This window comes from Centruroides vittatus, unplaced genomic scaffold (genome assembly GCF_030686945.1).
Source record: "Centruroides vittatus isolate TY-2023 unplaced genomic scaffold, ASM3068694v2 scaffold_932, whole genome shotgun sequence".
NCBI lineage: Eukaryota > Metazoa > Arthropoda > Arachnida > Scorpiones > Buthidae > Centruroides > Centruroides vittatus.
In genome coordinates, this window is record NW_027122721.1 from 963,455 (window position 1) to 976,978 (window position 13,524).

The 13,524-nt window shown below is 31.7% G+C and overlaps 1 protein-coding gene across 1 annotated transcript in view; it reads right to left on the reverse strand.

The window, feature by feature from the left end:
- Window positions 1-13,524, reverse strand: part of LOC136990417 (beta-hexosaminidase subunit alpha-like) — a 376,498-nt gene that overhangs the window by 312,744 nt on the left and 50,230 nt on the right. The window lies entirely within an intron of this gene.

The following is a 13,524-nucleotide window of genomic DNA, read 5'->3' on the forward strand; positions in this document are numbered from 1 at the left end:
AGATTCTAAGCTAAAGTTTAACTAGCAAAGTAGTTAGTATTGACTATTGTAATTAAATTTTCATTTGTGGTCCAATTGTAGTAACTTACCACATTGTTTCCAATAAACAAAAATATAATAGAGAAAATTTGTTACCACTATAAGTACTATATTAGGAAAATATATAAGGTGTTTAATATTTATCCAGGTGCAAAAGAGATATTTCCAACATTGCACATAGTTGTGCAATGTTGGAAATGCTTGAACAATTATAATGTTGGAAATTATGTGCTGTGTTTCACAATGCTTGTGCAATAGTGAAAGTGTAATCATTTTACAGGAGTGTTTGTGAGTACAAAGTATTGTAGCAGTGTAGTATCAATTAGCAGATTGCATCATGTTGGCCTTTTTATAAATTTATCAGCATTATATTTTACCACGTGATTTGTCAATATTGAATTTTTAATTTGCATCTTGTTATTGAAAATTATATTGCTGTGGAACTGTCAAACAATTTACACGTGTTTCTTCTTGAATGAATTTGCTTATTTTAGTGTAAACATTGTAGTGAAACTAATGCACCATATACATATATATTCATGCAATATGGAAAAGATCTCTTTTGTGCTTGGATAAATGTTAAAGTGAATACTTTATAAATGAAATTAAGATATAAATATAACTGTTTATCCTACCAACTCCTACTACTACATTTTAATATGAAAATAAAACAATTTAAACTTTTTTTTTGTAAACCATCTAAATATAATGCAAATTAAATAGGATATTTTATGTAACTTTTGTTTATTAAACTCCATATGTTTATCACTAATATTTCTGAAAATATGCAAGAGTTTCAGCTGATCTGTTGTAGCCCCAGGGCAGATGAGAAGGGTTCCTCCATTCATAATGTCCAGGGTAGGTGAAGGTTATGCAGTGTTTGGTGCAGTACTGACACACAGCACAATTTTTGTGGCACACTACTACTTGATTATTCCAGAGGGAAAACAGCTCCCTTGACCTTGAAATTTTGACTTTTATAGTTTTTCTGTTTGGCAGGTATGATAGAGCATATTTTCTACTGCATTTTTTTCCCCTTTCTATGTTGTTGTCTAACATATTTTATATTCTGTCACACTGTTGTTAATTAAAATTGCAGTTTTAAGTTCATTTAGGTTGATCTGTTTGTTCTGATTGCCTAAATTTAGAATTTGTAATTATTAATCTTAGCACAAGATTGCTTACTCAAGTCAAATTGTTTGATTATTTAATAATTAGCTCCAAATATCTTGAATATAATCTGACTTATTGATGTTTGATAATCGATATATTATGTATGTGGATTCTTTAATTATTTTCCTTTTGAGAAGTTTAATACCTGTATAATGGCTACAAAAATCTTTGTTAAATAAATTACAATGATTTAAAAATTTAAAATAAATATATATTTATAATTTTAAAATCATTAATTCAAGAAACTTAAAATCGTTAAAATTTAAATTAAATTTCAGTTTCCTAAATAATTTAAATGATAAATATCTCATTTCAAATTTATATAACAGAAATGTCCTTGCCAACAAATAAACTGTTAATTCAATTCAAACATTCACCCTGGAAAATCTATTTTTGTAAAGTAGACATAGAGATAACAGTTGTAATTTTTACTGTTTTGAATTAACATTTTATTCAAAATTTATAATCAATTAATTTTCTGAAGACAAAGTCCTTCCCGGAACATGGGACCACCATTTTTAAGTTCCAAACATTACACTTTTGGCGACTGACCTTTCCTTTTAGGCTACTGGCCGCCAAACAGTCCTTTAAAAACACAAACATATATCTAATTAAAAATATAAACATTTGTAAAGAAGCAGGAACTGGTAAAGTACGGACGTCTTCTATTCTCCATCATGCCTTCTTGGGGTTGGTTCGGCTTTTATCTACAACGAAATAGGCGCTGGTAAAATGTAGATGAGGAAAGCTACCCCCTGGCGACGATATTTTAAAATTATATTTGTTAATTTTCGTCCGATGGCGATGTTCCGGGAAGGACTTTGTCTTCAGAAAATTAATTAAACATAATTATCGCCATCGGACGAAAATTAACAAATATAATTTTAAAATATCGTCGCCAGGGGGTAGCTTTCCTCATCTACATTTTACCAGCGCCTATTTCGTTGTAGATAAAAGCCGAACCAACCCCAAGAAGGCATGATGGAGAATAGAAGACGTCCGTACTTTACCAGTTCCTGCTTCTTTACAAATGTTTATATTTTTAATTAGATATATGTTTGTGTTTTTAAAGGACTGTTTGGCGGCCAGTAGCCTAAAAGGAAAGGTCAGTCGCCAAAAGTGTAATGTTTGGAACTTAAAAATGGTGGTCCCATGTTCCGGGAAGGACTTTGTCTTCAGAAAATTAATTGAACATAATTATCGCCTTCGGACGAAAATTAACAAAATTTATAATTCAAAAAAATAAAGCTTAGTTGAAAAAAATAAGCATACTTTCTAATTTATAATCCAAGGTACTATATATTAATTATAGACTCTAAGTGTACGAAAACCTTTATAATAGGATGTTGTGAATGAAGTTTTCATTGATGGCAATTTAATTTATATCAATTCTAAATGTTTTAGTTTGAAATTTTTTATTGATCTTTTCTGTTTTCTCTTGAAATTGTAGAAAATTTTATATCTTGCTCTTGTTATCAGGAAGTCCACCACAACACTACTATATTTTATTCAACAAATGAGCCCGATAATGGTGAAAACCTGATGGATTGTAATGATTAGATCATCCAATGGAGTGCTAAAATTCTTTCATTTATCTACTTACTATTTAGGAAATGTCACAAAAAATTTGTTGGGCTGCAATTTGAAAAAATTGTAGAGCTATAAATTCACTGTCATCCATCCCTCTTTCCATATTTTTGATAATGGAGTTAGATAGATGAAAAACAAAACCAGATATGGAAACCTTAGTAGCAGGAGGCCTTGATGAACCTATATATAAACTTCCATTGCAAACTAGAAGTTACATTATTTCAATTCAAAAATTTTTCCCCAAAAGATGTTAGATGATTGGCACGACTCTATTGTTAAAGGAAAAGTATGATGTATAGGGGCAAGCCACTACTAATTTGAGGTGGAGACCATATATTTTAAATAAAATAGATTAAAAATTACAGCTTGGCATTGTGACAATGTCACAATAATAATTGCTTGTTTTACTATTATTTTTAACTTGAAGGTTATTTAGTAATAATTTAAATTTTATAAAACTGTTTCTTTAATTAATATAAAACAGATTTTTACACTGTGAAATTTAAAAAATGTCCCAAATACTGTAAATCAAAACAATAATGGCATCATTTTTAGTTCTGATATTTTTAGCAAAATGTTGGAAAGTAATGTTGTATATAAACAAGCTGAAACACTGCACAGTCGAGCATGCCCTATTGTTTTAAATATATATAACTATTTTCATGTATATATCCCATGGATTATCTGTGTTTGAAATTGTGTGGGTGTAATCATGGGCCAAGGCTATCTCTGCTATATTTCTTAGTTCTTGTGCTTGTGGAATGGAAGAATGTATGAACGCTCTCCTAACCAAGGTCCGTAATGGAAAAGACCATCCTAACCCCGACAGACTACTGGGCATTTATAGCGTTCCTATCAGAGACAACAGATGAGATAAGGATATGCTGTATGTTGGCCTCCACCAAACGTTCAATGGGGGTCAGGATAAGGGAGCATAAATCCAACATACAGCATAATAGATATACAATGGTCCTCTCAACTTATGCAATGGACCCAGATAGTTTGGTGGACTTCACCGGAGCACGTATTCTCACCACCCCCACCTGGAACACCTCAAATGGTTGGAGGCAAAGGCTGGATGCAGATCCACCTGCGTTAATTGTAAAGAGGAGATGTCCCTTTCAATGGCATGGCAGGTCCTACTGGACAATAGCATTTAACTTTGCAATCAGATGTAAAGTGGAACGAATGCACATTTCGAAACTCATCGTGTTGTTTGATATTTAAAAGTCTTGAAGCGCATGTGCTTGTGATATCCCGAATCGAATACCATTCAAATTGTGTTTGAATATTAACGGCCAGTTTGTATGGAATGAAGATAGAAACCTGAGGAAGAGCCCAGAAGGGGCTTCCAACGTTTGCAGTTATTGAACATAGGCACTCTGGTTATTTGGTTAAAGTAAGTCGATCCCATGTCATCCCGGTGTGTAGTGGAAGTTAAATATGGTAACTATTTTAATCTTCAAAATTCACTTTGAGCAATGACTTTATATGTTGTTAGCATGTTGTTATCATCATATGTCACATTAATAAGACTGACTGACTCAATCTTTGACGGCTTATCAAATATAATACATAAAAATTCATCTTTCATTGGACAGTACATTTTTAGCAGTCATATTTGGAGAGTTTGCAATATTATTTGCAGTAATGAATCTTTAATGGAAAAGTTATTTTAAAACTTTAATAAAGTTTCTTATTATTATTATTAGTTATGTCAGTAAAGTGATGTGTATGTTAATGTCATATTCATAAAAATTCTTTTTATAAATTTGTGCTTTAAAATAAAAAAATAAAAGAAACCATGCCAAGTTATAAGTGTAATTGCAAATGAAAATGTTATTAATGTTAAGCAAATATATAACATTTACAGTAGAATCATCTGGATGCCTTATCTTTAAAACTATCTGACTGCATTCCAAAAGTTAGCTAGAAAAAAAAAACAAATACAACACATATGCAGTTTAGACATCAGAATTGTAAGTGTTGAGACCAACAAACTTTTTTTTTTTGTTATGACATTACTATTTACTTGTTCTTTGCTTCATGACTGGGTGCATAGACAGACACTGGGCATCTTTAACATCACTCTTTATTCAGGAATATGCCACAGACAATACGCATTTCAAGCATATGCCCCTCTTCTGTGTGGAAAACTGACACCACCAGGGAAATCTAAGTGCTGTTCAGTGTACTGTCGGGAAATTTTAACTATAATTGTGTGTATTTTAAAAAATATGTGTATTAGTTAACACTTCTTTACTTAATATCTTAAAGAAAAGCCAACGGAAGAGAGACATATGCCCAAAATGTGTATCGGTCTTTGGGATATTCCTGATGTTAAAGATACCTAGTGTCTGTCTATGCAGTCATCTAGTCATGAAGCAAAGAACAAGAAAAAGAAGACACGGTTTTGGAATAACTCAATTACTATTTACATTTTTGTGAATTAGCTGATTTCTTCACAATAATTGTTGTTTCATGGAACAGTTTAAAGTAAATATGTCACCATCATGTATGTCTTGTCTATTGTTAGCATCAAGTTGCTATGATAACTGCCATTAGAGACAGGCAAATACCAGGCCGGATGGTTCTAATATGAATTTACCTTAACAGAATACAGTCAAACTCACATTAATATGAATTGCTAGAGGAACGGTAGTTAGTTTGTATTAACAAATTTCAGGGTCAAGGCCAAGGTTGTATAATTTAGGGAGTTAAGGCTTAACAGATGATTGAAATCTCTAAAGTATAATACAGTATTTTGAATTAATTTACTAAATAAAGTTAACTAAACTAAATTTATTAACAAAAACAAATTCTAAATGATTTTTCAAATCAAACGAAATGAGGAGGTGATGATATTGGCTGTTGAAGTGAGTAGTAGTATGTCTGAGTGGTTAAACAAAATACAAAGCTAAAAGAAATTTATTTCTTTTCTGTTGAAGATTATTTTAAATAAGAAAACATTTTTGGTGGCAAAAGAGTTAAAAAAAAAAAAACAAAAAACAAAATTTGGCATAAAGTAGCCAAGCCTGTCATCACTGTATGCACTTCCCAATATGCAAAAATGAGCTAATTCATTTAAAGGGTGGGCATCCTTAAACTTTAATCCCTATTATCTGAGTATGGTAGTATGGTAGAATGGTCCACTAGAACCAGATGTTTGAATTGCTTTACAGTTGACAATTGGAGGTCAAACTCATCTTTGTTTACTATGAGGGGAAAAAATTGTTCTACTCAAAATAGAACATTTATTACAGTGTTAATTTATATTATTCATGTCAAAAACTATAAAAATGAACCACAACTGGATGTAGGATTATTGCTTGAGGGTTGTGGAGTTAATGTACAGTTCAGTTTAATGAATTCTGGTAAAATTTTTGTTTGCTTTATCACATGAAAATTAATGTTGTGACAATGGCTTTTTGTCAGGGCAATGGCAAAATTCGCTTTAACATGAAAATTTGCTTTATCGTTGTTTGCATCAAGGCGAGTTGGCTATAATAAACATTGCAGTAAAGATTTCTATCTTTACGACGTAGAAACAAAGACGTTTTATTTCATTGCTCTCTCATTGCTCTCAGACAATAATTATTTTTATGAATTGTCGTTGACATTGATGATACCCCAATTATCTAAGGCAAAAACCATAAGTTCTCTTATACTGTACTTCATAAAAGAAAGCTTAAAACAATAACATGTTACGAAATGATTTGTGTCTGTTGTTGTTTCAGTGTGAGACAAATCATTCAAATTAAAATGTAACTATAATAATGCCTATTTTTATTCTTAAAACTATTGTATATATTGACTATATAATAAATGATGTAAAAATTATTGTTCATACACATCATTAAATTCACATAAGATATAATATAAAAAGAGGTTTAAAATGAAACCATGCAAATCTTTTATATTTGTAACTTTTAATGGTTGTAGTCTGCACTATCTGATTTTTCAGTTATATGTAGTATCATTGGTTAACATTATCCTTGGATAATTGAAGTTCTACTGTACGTATTCATTCAGCATACATAACTGTTACTTGAATTTCCGTTAGGTACAACATATTACAGACTTTCCATAGTCTTGTACCTTGAGATTGGAGTATATCGGTCAACTATATTAATGTTATTTTCAAGAATTGCTGTAATAGGAAGAGATAATTTGCAATTTTGCATATACAGTAGAGCATCGATTATCCGACTTAAATGGGGACTGGGGTTGGTCGGATAACTGAAAAGTATGAAAAAATACATTATTAGTATAGTGTATTGGGCCTGGTTTAAATACTAGCCTCCCTTTCATGGTCGAGCCAGTGTTGCCAGCTAAAACATGCAAAAATTTAACAAAAATAATATTAAAGTAGCCAAGACATAACCAAATATTGTAGCGCCACATCACTAGCGGACATTTGAATTTGCCGACTAGAACGCGGTCGGTTAACCAATAAGTCGGTTAATCGGGGGTCGGATAATCGATGCTCTACTGTAATTATTATTTGTCATAAATTTCTGATTATATCATTTGCTTGTGTTTGTAAACCTGCAAATCAGTTAAAATATATTTTCTTGTTTTAGAAACTTGGACTGAATGTTGTTTTTTGCTGTGTGCGTTATCAGCTTTTGCCATATTTGAATCTGTAATACTGCTCTCCATTAAGATTTTAAAATTTGTCAATATGAGAAATGTTTTTAATTTGTAAAACTTCTGTAATAATCTTCCACGTATAAGAGCACGAATGCAAATGAAAGGATAAAAGCCTATAGAATTAGCTGACATTATAGGAAGGGCTGTAGCCATATTGGATGGCATTTCTCACTGCCCCTAATGCACTACCATTCCCATTGCAACTTGCACTTAACTAAACAAGTAAAATGGCAAGGCCATTTTTGGGACAAGACTATGTCTTGAAGACTTGCTACTAAGCAGGATCAGTTCCGTGCTTATGGCAGGTCTTGTTCTCATTCTCTATTGTTCTTTGGTATTGCTGGTTTTGAGCGCGATTGTTTAAACTTCACTGGCCTCGGCCATGGCCACGACTGCGAGGTCGTCCATGATGCATTTTCGGTGAAATTAACCTATCCAATGTCGAAATTTTTTTCCATAGAGTGTCACCCTGAGTTGAATTTTTGTCAATGGCTAATGAAAATTTCCTGTTTTTGAAAAAAAATAATCATGTATTGCTCGAAATTATTTATTTTGCACAAACAAAATAAATATATTAATAAATGTAAAAACCCCCCAAAAAAAATTATATTTCAGTAGTTAGTTTTAATATAAAATTATAACGACTAGTGCCATCTAGTTTCTCATGCTGAAATTAGATATCTCAGGTCAACCAGTCAAGGTCTGCAGGTTGCGATCAGAGATATGTTGGGAATAACATGGAACAATAACATGGTTTTTGTCAAAATTCTATTTCACAATGTTTGCATTTCCAACTTCCCAATGAGCAATGCGTGCACAAATCTTGCAATAGCACCTGTTTGTAGAAAGAGTGTCACCATTTTGTATTTTATTTTGACTCTGTTCTCGGTTCCCTGAGTACCTACAGGTCTGGTTTTTTTTATATGCGCATGATTTGCGCATCTAATACTCTGTGCCAAATTGCAACTCCTGACATGTACTCCTTCATAACTCTAAGGTGGTAAGCCATTGACGGCACTGTGATTTTATAAACAAGACAGTCTTGTCAATAATGGAAAAGTGTGTCGTAAGCAGTTGATTACTGGATGAAACAGAAAAAAAGGTGCCTCAGATTCAAATACTAGGTTAGAATAAAGTAATAAAAGTTAATATAATGGTGCCCTGATACTTTGAATTTAATGTGTTCCAGGAGATCGTTTGAACTCTGAATCATTCAAAGTCCAAATCAATTTTTTCCATTAGAAATGGAAAAAATAATTAATCCATTCTCAGACCCTAAAGAATATTCATTTCAATAAACTTAAAATAGCAAATACATATAATTTAAGATAAAAATATTACTATTAAGTGCATTAATAATAAATTAAAACACAAAAACAATAAATAAAATATATAAATACTGTGTAAAAAATGGAAATTTCATTTACTGGTTGCACAGATCTTAAATGAGGTTGTGAAATCTGCCACTTTCACTCTTTGCAGCAAGTCCTTTCTTTTTAATCTCAATTGCCATTATTACAACCTTCCTCTTTGTTGCTTTCACCCATTTCTTGGGTGTCATAGTTAATAAATAAATGTTATAGTGGGTTCAACAAAGATTTTGCTTATTTTTGAAAGCTGTGGTTACTTAACATAGATGTGCAATTTTAATTATAACTGTTGTGAAATTTAACACATTACTACTAATGTAAAAAGTTTGGGAAATTTTGAACCAAAGGATACAAAATGTATGTGGTGCCAAAAGCTATTGACAAAGATAATTTGCCAGGAGAAATTATTAAAAATCAATGACTAACACTACGAATAACCAAACATACCAAAAATAAAGCCAAAAAAAAAGCACTGAAAACATAGCATAACACGAGAGCGAGAAATGACAGATTAAGTCACACATTCATGCTTTGAGTGCATTTTTCACTGTGTGCATAGTTTGAACTTTGAAGCATCATTTGAAGTATGAGGTACAACTGTACTATCCTTTTTTTATTCTTTTCTTTTTTTATTGACCCTTGTCATAGGTATCACTGATTTGCTTATGGCTTACTTATAACATGCAAGAAGCTTCCAAATCAGTATGGCTGCTGCTTACACAACATTTTGTTGCTAGTGATGATGAGCTATTGTGTTTTTATGATAGCTTGCATGCCTAATGCAAGCCATCTGCCATGCAGGTGACACACACACAAATTTTTGGATACATCCTTGTATAGGATATTATAATTATCCGATTCCAGATATATATATATATTTTTAAATATGAAATTAATAATAAATTATATAAGATATAGCAATAATATTAATGTTACTTTTCATACTTTTACAATTTTAGGACTCTCTCCTCCAATGGAGTCAACAGACATTCAAATACCTTGTCTTTCTTCTCTTGGTGACTCTTCATATCTTCCTTGTAATCCCCCTCAGACATCAACAAATAAGTCATGTCCCTGGGCTACATCATCAACAGTTGTGCCTGTTTCGTTTGCAGATGTTATGAGTGAACAACTTATCCATTCACTCGTAGAGAAAGATGAAGAGAGACTTAAATCTAATCAAGAGTAAGTACATACGGAAATTATTTGACCTCATTTTACAGCAGACTACTAATGATTAATATCTTAATTCTACATATCACTGACTCAACACCGGATTGTACTAACCAAAATGTTCTACCTGTTACTGGTGTGCATTCTCTAGACGACCAAAAAACGAAATCAACACCAGGTAGTCATCTGGTTTGGTCGTCTAGAGAATGCACACCGATAACAGGTAGAACATTTTGGTTATCTTAATTCTAACATGCATTATTATGTTATTACATAATAGTTAGACAAGAAGCTCACTTCTTTCATTTTAATAGTGAGTAAATGAAATTACATATATGTTTTTGGTATATATCTACAAAATAAGTATAAAATGTGTGTAAATATATTTCACTAAACCAAAGTGTGTAAATATATACGAAGGCTATTTTTTAAATAAGGTCCGTTTTTTAATAAGAAGAAAAATACTGTAAATATCGTTAAAATATATTTTTTTCCATATTCTACATACTTTTATCTACTTTTCTACATAATTTTCATTTTGTTTAAACATTTGTCATACCGCTCAACAATTTTTTGAATTCCGACTTCAAAGAAATCTGCCACCTGTCAAGAAGCCCAATCCACGACTGCAGTTTTCACTTCTTCGTCATTGAAATGCTGACTACCAAGGAACTCCTTTAAGAATCGAAACAAGTGAAAATCACTGGGTGCAAGGTCTGGACTGTGTGGATGATCGTATTGAGTCAAAACAATAAAGCACTGTTTAATCTTTTTGTTTTGTGATCGTCAGAATGCAGTCTTGGAACGCGCCGAGAAAACAATTTTCGATAATTCAGTTTCTCCGAAACAACGGTATACAAAACTGATCTTGAAATCTGTGGAAATTCAATTGATAACGTTGAAATCGTGAATCGTCGGTCCTCTCGAATTTTGTTATCCACATCACGAATCAAATCTTCAGAAATCAGAGAAGGTCGGCCAGGGCATGGCTCATCATGCACATTAACTCGTCGATCCTTGAACATTCTTACCCATTTTCAAACTTTACTGTCACTCATAGCATTATCACCGTAAACTTCACAAATCTGACGGTGAATTTCCGCTGCTGCCAAGTTTCTTGCATTCAAGAATCGAATAACAGATTGTATCTCACAGTCGGTGGAAGACTCAATTTTCTTAAACATTTTAAACTTCTACAGCTCAGCATACAGACAGACGATATGGCTGCAAATGGCGTAAAAACGCGCGCCAAGCTTGCTCGGAGCAGAAGCGCATGCATACTGCCGTGATTGCGCATTATTCTCACTTTCATTCACAAACGGACCTTATTTAAAAAATAGCCCTCGTACATGACAAAAACGTTATAAAATAATATTAACTAATTCACGTTGGTATTGCCTGGTTTTTCATAAAAGCATTGCCAAGCGCAGATGCTCTTCCATTTTTAAAGTTAATGCAACTGCCTGTTAGGTTCAGTGGCGTAGCGAGACGGGTGCAAGAGGGTGTATCATGCCCCCGGGTGCCACTCGCAGAAAGGCGCCCAAATGGTCTCCAATACAAACTATAAACTGTGTGTTTCTAGAGAAGGGAGGGGGGCGCCAATAAAGTATCGTACCCCGGGTGCCAGTTATGTTTGCTATGCCACTGGTTAGGTTAGCTTGCATGCTGATCTGCAGTGTAAATGGGCAGGGAGATGGTGTGTTTTTTTTATTCATTATATCATAATAGTGATGTTCTTGTAACCTTTTGTGTATGGAACACTTAGTCAACCCAATGACCTTATTTAAAAAATAGCCCTCGTAGTTACTGTTATGTTTAATATTTTTGATTTTAGACAGACTTCAAACATTTCTTTCAATTGCAAGTAACATAAGTATTGCTGAAATTATGTGACAGAAAGAATGCATTCCTACAATTGATTAGATAAAATGTAACTCTATATTCCAAAATTAATCTTTTTGTGACTGATCATACTCATTTATTGGTGTTGCTAAAGTATAATTAGCATTTAGTTTCATGAAGCATGTATAAATCATTTTGTACAAAAATTATCGACATTTTTTTTTTTTTTTCAAAGTATAAAAATGTCATATATCTTAGAGCAATTTCACAAAGAATTTTAAATTTTACATAAAATTCCCTATTTTACATCTTTCCAATAATTTTTAATATTATTTTACTAGTGAAGAGCTCATAGATAATTGTCTTTTTGTGTAAAGCTTACATTTATAAAAATAAGATAATAAATCTGATAATCCATTATTTTTATAAATTGATAAGTTCTTTAAATCTATTTTTGAAAATGTTAAGATTCTGATTAATCTATACTGGAAATAAGGATATGTTAGTTTTTCCAATATGGAAGGGATAGTTTTTTGATTGTATGTAGATTTATCTTTGTCTTGCCATACTTTGACTTTAATTTTCCTAACCAAATCACAATGCTTCTTTAATGTCTATTGATAATCTTTGATTCATTGTTAATTGCAAACTATGTTTTAGTATATTATTTCTCTGCAAAGATGAAAAATTAATATTTTTTTGATGATTTTTTTAATAGTTAAGAGGTTGAGTTTTTCACGTACAGACAATAATATCTTCAGAGAAACAGAGGCTTTAGGATATCTTTTATTTTCAATATTTTCTCAAGTATAATAATTACTTCTTTTTATTGATTGGTAAATGGTAATGTATAATATAATATTTTTATAAGAAAAGTTGAACCTATTTCTGTAGGATTCCAATTGATGACAATTCACCCCATCAATAAGAGTTTTGAGTACAAAAATCTATACATATAGATTTTAATTAATAAAAGAAAGAAAAATCATAAACAGAGTTTAGTTTTGCAAAAATAATTATAATTTATTTATTTATTGGTGATTAATATTTATTTTTCTTGTTTAGCGATAAACTGAGACATCTCGATTCATTAGTAAATTAGTTGAGAAAGATCCGCAGTTAAATTTTTGAATTAAGAGCATCCATTTAAAATGAACAGTTAAAAAAACATTGTTGACATTAAAAAAAAAATTAATGATAATTGAGATTTGCAATATTGAATAATATATGTGTTACCGGCAAAACCCAATTTTACACCAAACTAGTTTAGAATTATTATTCAAGTATATTAATGGTTAAATATATTAATAGTTAAAATAAAATTAAAAGGCAATCAATTAGATGAACAATATTTATTCATAGTCTACTTAATTATAAAAAACGGGGTTGATGTTACCCTAGATATCGAAGGTGGCAGCTCATCTCCGATTTCAGCAATCAGAAGACGGAACAGTGGGGACGCACGTTCTAACCTAACCTAATCTATTCTAATAAATTACCATAATTATTAGCAACAAAATTATTAGAATAGGTTAGGTTAGAACGTGCGTCCTCACTGTTCCCTGTCTTCTGATCGCAGGAATCGGAGACGAGCTGCCAAATTCGATACCTAGGGTAAAATTAACCAAAAACAGCATTGATTAGAAGTGACACAACACTTGTACAAAACTATAAAATAAAAATA